Below are 8,562 nucleotides of genomic sequence, written 5' to 3' on the forward strand. Positions count from 1 at the left end.
TGTTTTTAAGAGATCCTTTCTTACCTTTTCACTAGCTGCACCAGCATCTTCAAGATCTGAAACTCTGTCTTCACTTTCACTGAAACAGTTTTGCATGCTTGTGATTGAGATTTTAATTTCCTCTGTATCTCTTTCACTCTGCTTCATGTTATCGATTTCTTTCCTGTAATGCTCATTCAAGGAATCCATCGTTTTTCTAATCTCCTCTATTTTTTAATCTATGTCTTCTTTAGAAGAAGTTATAAATTCTTTTACTGCAGTGATTTCTTCAGATTGTCTTTCCTCCCTATATTTCTGTAGTTGATTCTTTACTTCAGATGCTATTCCTTCTGAGAATTCCTTTTTTAATTCAGAAGAGAATTCTACTCTGAGTTCCTCTGTGACTTTCTGCTTTTGCTTATTTACTATCGACACTAGTAATTCATACATTTGAGCTCAGCTAGTAGAATAGAATTCCACTCTGAGTTCCTCTATGACTTTCTGCTGTTGCTTATTTACTATCGATGATATTAATTCATACATTTGAGGAGAGCTAGTGTCCTCTGCACTTGTTCTGAGTGGACATTGGATTTCTTTCATATGTTTCTGCATTTGATTCTTCTTTGTAGATGTTATTAATTCAGGGATTTCTTTCTTTATTTCCACTCTGAGTTCCTCTATACCTTTCTGCAGCTGTTTCTTTATTTCAGAAGCCATTGATTCATTGCTTTCAGCTGTGTGATTCCCAATTTGTTCTGTGTTAGTGTCCTCTGCACTTGTTATGGGTGGACTTTGGTTCTGAATTGCATTTTGTTCCTTCTCATCATTTTGTGTAGCACTGTCTTCTAAATTTTGTTGTAGATCTTTGTTGCAGTTATAACCTTACCACCTACTGAAGTTCAGGTGCAGATCTACAAAGTTTGGGTTTATCCAGCTGTGCCTGGGTTGGGTCTGGCTGCTGTGCACAGCTCTTCCAGCTGCTGCCCTTGGGGTTGAACCTGTTGTGCCCCTCTGGTAAGATGTTTTGCTCTTGGACTTGCTGGATGGTTCTGTCCCCTACCCTCTCTGCAGGGATTGCAGCTGCAGGGTTTCACCCCAGGCCTGTATGTCAGGCTTGAGCTGAGTCTGAAGGGGACAAAGTGGAGTAGGGGGGAAAGGCAGCTCTCCCACACACTCACCAAGGGGGCTAGGACTGCATCTGGGGGTTCCCAGAATGCGGCAGAATTTCCTAATCTGCACGCAGGGTGTGGCGTGTACTACGAAGCGATGGGGGGGGGGAACCCAGGGGGGTGGAAAAGGGTTTTATCCACGCTGCACCTGGGCTGGGACCAGTAGGTCCCACAGGCACAGGGTAGCTGGATGCTTTCCCACACACTCACCGGGCTTGGTCTAGGACTGGATCTGGGGGTACCCTGAACGCGACCGAAATTCCTACTTGGCGGGCCGGGTGGGGGAGGTGCTGCGGAGTGGTGTGGGGCATCCCAAAGGGGTGGAAGAGGGTCTTACCCACTCTGAGCCTGGGTTGGGACCAGTAGGTACCAGTGGCTCAGGGTAGCCGGAAGCTCTCACACACACTCACAGGGCCTGGGCTAGGACTGGGTCTCTGCTTCTTGTATTTCTTCCCCTAAGAAGTTTATTTCATCTCAGATATCCATTTTTTGATTAGGTCTTTAAATTTTGGAGCCCTAATTATCTTTAGTTCTTTACCAATTCTATGTAGAAGACCTTTGTCTGAGTGCTTATTAGTTAATATTTTTTCCAAATTTGTGGGTTGTCTTTTTACTATCTTGGCAATTTCTTTTGATGTGAAAAACTTCCCAATAAGAGGCAGTTCCTGCTGTTGATACTTTCAAGTATTTCCCATGCAGTTTGATTTTTGTTCATGAACTGTTTGCCTACTCCTATAACTTCAGGACTTCCAGCTGCTTTGTTTTCCAGTAGATTTAGTGTTTTTCTTTTAATGTTTAAATGTTTAATCCATTTTAATTTTAGTTTAGTGCATGGTAATGGGCCTGGAAGAAGTTTCACTTTTTGGCATGTAGAGAGTCAGTTTTTCCAGCACTGTTTTTAAAGAGGTTATCTTTCCTCTAGTGAGCATGTTTGGCCACTTTTTCAAAGATAAGATGGCTGAGTGTGTTTGTAGTGGCTTGTGCATCTTATAATCTATTCCACTGATCCTCAGATCTATTTTTTTGCCAATACCATGCTGATATTATCACAGTAGCTTTGTAGAATAATTTCAGGTCAGGAATTATAATGCCTCCAGGCTTGCCTTTGTTGCCCAGGATTTCCTGTGCTATTCTAAGTCTTTTCCGGTTCCAGATAAATTTTTGGAATGATTTCTCTAGGTTTGTGAGGTATGTTGGTGGTAGTTTGATAGGGATTGCACTAAATCTGTACAGCAATTTTGGGAGTAAGGCTATCTTCACAATGTTGATTCTTCCTATCCAGGAGTAAGTAATATTTTCCATTTACTGAAATCATCTACGATTTCTTTTTTCAGAGTGCTTTAATTATCATTGAATATATATTTCACTTCTTTAGTAGGATTAATTTCAAGGTATTTCATTTTTATCAGTGCTATTGTGAAAAGTATTGTTTCTACAATTTCTTTCTCAGTGTGTTTGTTATCTGTGTAGAGAAATGCTATTGACTTATGGGTATTGACTTTGTATCCTGCTATGCTACTGAATTTGTGTATTAATTCTAGTAACTTCTTGGTGGAGTTTTTTGGGACTTCCAAGTAAAGTATTATATCATCTGCAAATAATAATTTAACTTCTTCTTTAGTTATTTTACTCCTTTATTGTCTTCTACCTGATCTGAGAGTAAAATATTTCAGTTTTTCACCACTTAGAATTATGTTAGCCATTGGGTTGTCATAGGTGGCTTTTATGAGATTGAAGTAGAAGCCATCTGTACCAATTTTCTGTAGGACTTTGAACATGAATGAGTTTTGGACTTTGTCAAAAGCCTTATCTGCATCAAATGAGATGATCATGTGGTTTTGGATTTGGCTGTATTGATGTAATGTATTACATCTATATATTTGTATATGTTGAACCTTGCTTGCATCTCTCGGATGAATCCTACCTGGTCATAGTATATAATCTTCTTAATGATTTACTGTATTCTATTTGTTAGAATTATTTTTATTTATTTTATTGAGAAACAAATAGCAATGAGACAGTTTCAAAACTGATTAACAGGGGGCTGGTGAGATGGCTCAGTGGTCTAAAGCACCTACTTAGAACAAGCTTAGCAAAGCACAGGGACCGTGGTTCAATCCCCCAGCACCACATGCCAGCCAGCCCCTGGTGGGCGGAGCTGACCACACACACACACACACACACACACGTAAATAAAATTTTTTTAAAAAACTGATTAACAGGACAGTTTCAATAATTAATACATTGCATATTGTTGTCTTCATAGTAGCTATTCATAGTACAAGATGCAGATATGATATCTTGTCCAAACATTATTAGTACAAATCTTTCTTCTCATTGAATTAAGAGAAAGTAGCTGTACATCTATCCTATTTAGAGTATAGATACAAAATGATCCTTCATTTGTATACCCTTTATTTTTAATTTCATTGGAGATGGGTATTTTGTGCCCTTTAAATATTGTAGGTGCTTGAATTCAACAAAATAATCCAATATAGTCCCATTATAGTAGGTGGTTATCCATAGGACTGGCAATGTCAGAAGTTGTTGGCTTGAGCCTTTTACAGCTCAGAATATTACTATGGCTTTATTTTTTATATCTCATTATTATATTTTTTGCTAGATGGTTAAGACTAAGATAAAGCAAGACCTATGTAACAAGAAATGTAGCTCTTTATGAACATAGTGAAATTCTATTTTTTATTAATTTTATTGAGAAACAAATAGCAATCAGACAGTTTTAAAACCAATTAATTAGACAGTTTCAATAATTAATACTTTCCATATTGTTGTCTTCATAGTGGTTATTCATAGTACAAGATACAGACATAATATCCTGTTCAAACACTATTAGTATAAATCTTTTTCTTATTGAATTAAGAGAAAGTAGCTGTATACCTAGCCTATTTTGTATGTACACATACAAAATGGTTCTTCATTTGTATCCCTTTTTTGTTTAGTTTTGTAAGAGATGAGTATTCCATTACCATTTAAATATAGTAGATGAGGGAATTCAGCAAAATAATCTGATATAGCCTAGTAGTCCATAATAGTAGTGGGTTATCAGCATGACTGGCAATGTCAGAAGTTGTTGACTTGAGCCTTTTACAGATCAGCATATTAATATACCTTTAATTTTAATGCTTCATTTTTATCCTTTTCTGCTAGATGGTTAAGATGAAGATAAAGCAAGACCTTTATAACAAGAAATGTATCTTTTGGGTCTGATAAGGTCAGTCAAATCCCCTCAGGATTTATCTTGAATCCCTGTACTGCAGTTTGTAGACTCTGTCAGTGTCAGCCATGTTGGATTAGTCATGGCCATTGCTTGACCAATATGCTCTCTGTGAAAGCCTGAGAGAATGTTTTATCTCCATGTGACTCTCCTTAGGCACACTCTACATCATCGATCACTTTATTCCATGGCTCCATAATCTCCTTTATCACAAAATTTGGGACACAACTGAGTTACACTATGTTACAGTACAGGTTCTCCTATGTCCTGAGTCCTCACTGACCTTGAAAGGCTAGGGCCAAATGTTGGCTGTCTTGGCAGTCTTTCTTTTTCCCAAATTGTTGTCTGCAAACTTAAGTTGTAAACCCTCCAGATAAGAAGCTTAATGATATTATTACGCTATAACATAGGCAGTTAAGCTTAACCTCACTACCTGTCTGAATATCAAACATCTTAAACATAACATGGAACATTTATTTGCTAGGAATTTGTTGATGATTTTTGCATCAGTGTTCTTGAGCAAGAGTGGCCTATAGTTCGCTTTTTTAATGGCATCTTTCTCTGGTTTTAGTATCAGTATAATACTTGCCTCTAGGAATGATTTTGGGAGGACTGCTTCTTTTTTAATTTCACTGAAGAGTTTGGGGAGTATTGGTATTATATCTTCTGTAAATTTCTTCCAGAATTCAGCTATATATCTGCTAGGACCTTGAGTTTTCTTTGTCAGTAAGTTTTTTATTACATTTTGAATTTCATTTGCTGTTATAGGGATATTGAGAGTTCTTATATCTTCTTGATTCAGTTTTAGTAATTTGTACCTTTATAAGAATCTGTTCATTTCTTCTGTGTTTCCTATTCTGTAATATTTATGTAAAGATTGTCAAAATAGCTATTGATAATTTTCTGAATTTCCACAGGGTCTGTGGTAATTTCTCCCTTTTCATTCCTTATTGCTTGAATTTGAGTTTTTCTTTCCTCTTTTTGATGAAGTTAACTAGGGGCATTTCAACTTTACATAATCTTTCAAAGAACTAGCTTTTTGATTTATTAATTCTTTGTATTGTTTTCTTTGTCTCCATTGCATTATTTTCTGCTCTAATCATTACAATTTCCTCTTATCTTTGGGTTTTGTTTCCTTTTCTTTTTCTAGACTTTTGAGTTGCATCATTAAGGTATTTATTTGTTCCTGCTCTGTTTTCCTAATCTCTGAGTTCACAGCTATAAATTTCTAAGAACTGCTTTCATTGCATCCCATAAATTCTGATAAGTTGTACTTGCATTTTCATTGAATTGTAGATATTGTTTAATTTCTTGTTTAACTTGATCTTTAACCCATTGGTTAATGAGGAGAGTGTTGTTTAATTTCCATGTATTTATAAGGTTTTTGTGGTTTCCTTTGTCATTTACTTACAGTACCATTGCACTATGATCAGATAATATGCATGGTTTAATTTCTGTTTTCTTGAATATACTTAAGCATGACCTATGGACCAGAATGTGGTCTATTTTAGAAAATGACCCATGTGTAGCTGAAAAAGAATGTGTATTCTGCTGTGATTGTGTGGTGCACTGTATATGTCCACTAAGTCCATTTCTTCCAAGTTCTGGGTCAGTTCTGCTACTTCTTTGCTATTTTTTTTTGTCTGCTTGACCTATCTTTCTGTGATAAGGGGGTGTTAAGGTCTCCCGTGAAGATTGTAGTATTGGATATTAGATTTTTCATGACCAAGTCAATTTGTCTTATATAGATGGGTGCTCCCGTTTTTGGTGTATACATATTTATGACTGTTACCTCTCCCTCTTTTATTTTTACCCTAAGCAGTGTAGTGGTCTTGTTTATTTCATTCGATCATTCTTGGTTTGAAGCTCAGACTGTCTATGAACAGGATTGCTACTCCTGCTTTTTTCTGAGGTTTTGGGCCGTGCAGTATTTTTTCTATCCTTTGACTTTCAATCTATAAATTTCTTTATGTGTTAAGTGTGTACCTTGTATACAGCATATTGTTGGATTTTGTTTTCTAATCCACTCAGCCAGTCTATTTGTTTTAATTGGTCAGTTGAGTCCATTTAAATTGATCTTTATAACTCAGATGTACTGACTTGATTTACATGTTATTTATCTGGTGTTGTATACCCCTTTTTCTCCTGTGTTTAATTGTTTGCCCTATTTGGTGGGTTCTTTCCATTCTCATTCATGGACTTCTGGTCATCTTGGTTCCTCTCTAGAATATCTTTTAGTAGTCTGTGTAGGGTTGGTTTTGACATCATGAAATTCTTTAGTTGTTCTTTGTAATAGAAGTATTTCAACTCTCCGTCAAACTTGAAAGAGAGTTTTTCAAGGTATAGCATTCTGGGCTGGAATTTTTTTCTTGGAGGACTTCAAGGAACTTTCTCCATGCTCTTCTAGACTTGAAGGTCTATGAAGAGAAATATGGCATTATTTTGGTGGTTTTCCTTTAAATGTGATCTGTTTCTTCTCTCTAGAGTCTTTTCATACACTGCTCCTGTGCTGAATTTCTGGGATCTTGATTATTACATGTCTGGGTGTGGTTTTAATCAGGTTGATGTATTTGGAGTTGTATATGCTTCTGTTTCCTGAATGTCAGATTGTTCACCTGTATTTTGGGAAGTTTTCTCCTGTTACTTCTGCACATATTCTTTTTATATCATTTGTATTTACTCCTTCTTTCTTATTGATGCCTATTAGTCGCACGTTGTTCATGTTTGCATCATCTTGCAGACGTTGAATTATTTTTTCCTTCATCCTACTTGTTTTTAAGAGATCTTTTCTTACCTTTTCACTAACTATAATGGTGTCTTCAAGGTTTGAAACTCTATCTTCACTTTCATTCAAACAGTTTTGTCAGCTTGTAATTGAGGTTTTAATTTTCTGTTTATCTCTTTGAATCTGCTTCCTGTGTCTTGTTTCTTTCCTATATTGCTCATTCAAGGATTCCATTGTTTTTGTATTCTCCTCTATTTTTTATCAGTGTCTTCTTTATAAGCAGTTATTACTTCTTTTATACTCATCCTTTCTCTTTTGCTTCAGAGATTATTTCTGATCTGATTTCCTCTATACCTTTCTGAAGTTGTTTCTTTACTTCAGACTCTATAAATTTAGAGATTTCAGTTGTGTTATTTCCAATTTTTTCTATACTAGCGTCTCCTGCATTTGTTCTGGGTGGGAGCAGAGCCTGAGAATGCGTTTTGCTCCTTCTCTTTGTAATTTTGTATAGAACTGTCCTCCGACCTTTGGTGTAGAACTTTGGTGCAGTTATTACCTTAGCACCTATTGAAATTCTTACCCAAGAGAAATTATGTGATTAAGGCAGATATAGTTTTGTATTTAAAGAACTACAGTATGGAAGTAATAGTTAGCCATCGAAAAACTTTCGTAACTAATGGGATTGTATTTTAAGCCATAAGAGCAAATATTATGTCTGTGTAGCTAGGCAGGTATTAAATAGGTAATTTGTATTTAAGTTAGTTCCCCTAAGTTCTGTTTGATCACCTCCCCTTTATGAACATAGCAGTCTTCCAGGCAGACTTATTAATGCTGGTTACCTGTTGACCCCTGTCTCAATCAACAGAGAAAGAGAAAAGATGTTCTCATAGATCTAGGTCTAGCAAAGTATCTAAGCTTACTGGGTCCAGCTCTACCATGTTTGAATTCATCCAGATGTGCCTGGCTTGGGTCTGGCTGCTGTGCTCAGCTTCTTCCTGCTGCAGCCCATGAAAGTGAACCTGCTGTGTCCCTCTGGCAAGATGTTCAGCTCCTGGCTCATCTGGGTGGGTCTGGCCCCTAGCTTCTCTGCAGGGAGCTCTGCTACAGGGTTCTATACCAGGCCTGTCTGACGGAGTTAGTTTAGGTGAGTGTGTGGAAGGTCCAACACATGATCTAGGCCTGGGCTCTGCCTGGAAAGGGGTCTGGGGAGTTGGCAAGCAGGTAGAACAAAATGATCAGAACTCCACCAACGAGAACAGAAGCAACCCATTAAACAGGACAAACAGTTAAACACAGGAGAAAAAACAGTTTAAAAACAGCATTCAAATAACATGTCAATCGTAAGTCAACACATCTCAATAATAACCATCAACGTAAATGGACTCAATTCACCAATTAAGAGAAATAGACTGGCACAGTGGATTAGGAAACAAAACCCAGCAATATGTTGCATA

The sequence above is a fragment of the Octodon degus genome, unplaced genomic scaffold (assembly GCF_000260255.1).
Source record: "Octodon degus isolate 3935 unplaced genomic scaffold, OctDeg1.0 scaffold00009, whole genome shotgun sequence".
Taxonomy (NCBI): Eukaryota; Metazoa; Chordata; class Mammalia; order Rodentia; family Octodontidae; genus Octodon; species Octodon degus.